Source organism: Aplysia californica, unplaced genomic scaffold (assembly GCF_000002075.1).
Source record: "Aplysia californica isolate F4 #8 unplaced genomic scaffold, AplCal3.0 scaffold00014, whole genome shotgun sequence".
Taxonomy (NCBI): Eukaryota; Metazoa; Mollusca; class Gastropoda; order Aplysiida; family Aplysiidae; genus Aplysia; species Aplysia californica.
In genome coordinates, this window is record NW_004797284.1 from 2,187,940 (window position 1) to 2,188,973 (window position 1,034).

Below are 1,034 nucleotides of genomic sequence, written 5' to 3' on the forward strand. Positions count from 1 at the left end.
TAATTTGGCGGTTATAATATTACATGCTTCCGGATCGAAACCCATATATTTCTTAAATACTGAAAACACCAACCCTGGGTCATTTTGTACCCCAGGGGTTGTATTCTTCACATTTTAGAATACTTCTTGTGCGAAGATCTCTTTGAAACTTTCAGCATTTCTCAAAAAATCATTTTGGCAGACTGCTATGCAAAGCGTACGGACAGGATTAACGAGTAAATTTCCTCTTTGGAAAGTGGGGGCACAGAATTCCCCACGTCGTAAGGATACGATAGTAAAACACGACGTACATATAGGGTTAAACCAACAAGCGAGTCTTTCTCAACGTTGAACAGATAGCAGTCTACTCGGCTGGCTCAGGTATCTGAGAAAGCCTCGACCGCGACATCTTCACTCAAGTCGATGCGCAAGAAAATACCACTCGATTCTGAAGAGGTTTACGTAACACATGTAGTAACCAAACCACACTCCTCATAGTGGTGACTAACGAACATATCGTTAACTCTGTAACGAGAAGGTTATTTATAGAATGCTGTAAGCCCATTGGTAAGACCTTAGAGTAATTAATAGTTCCTCCAAGGGTAAGACCCTTGCTTGCTCTGTATGGATGGAGCAGACACATTATTATGTTGCACTGTTTGCTTCACAGGAAGTTTGAGATATGTTTCAAAATGTTACCAGACCAGCTGGAGCAATAGTATGGATTGTGAAGCGCATAGTACTTGCTGTTGAGTGGGATTTTGCACTATACAAATGCTATGTATTGTTGTTTTTTTTGTCAAATCAAGAGCTGACCATGGGCTATCCTGGTTTAGAGGATCGGTGTTCGCCTCTCAGACAAAAGGCGTCGGGATCGAATCCCGCCAGCGATCACCCAAAAAAAAAAATAAAAAAAATAAAACGGTACTCCTTTGCCAGCTTCTCCCGTTCTCTAATCATGTTCTGTCATCTGCTTTCCCCACCCTCCCCCCTCTCTCTCCCTCTCCCTCTCTCTCTCTCTCTTTCTCTCTCTCTCTCTCTCTCTCTCTCTCTCT

General features: G+C 42.6%; 1 long non-coding RNA gene across 1 annotated transcript; it reads right to left on the minus strand.

Annotated features, from left to right (window-relative positions):
* LOC118478056 lies at positions 1-955 on the minus strand. The gene is made up of 2 exons (XR_004858777.1): positions 589-955; positions 1-553 (listed from the first exon to the last, which is right to left on the minus strand). It is a non-coding gene; the product is annotated as an uncharacterized LOC118478056 (long non-coding RNA).
* Between the last annotated feature and the right edge of the window lie 79 nt (positions 956-1,034).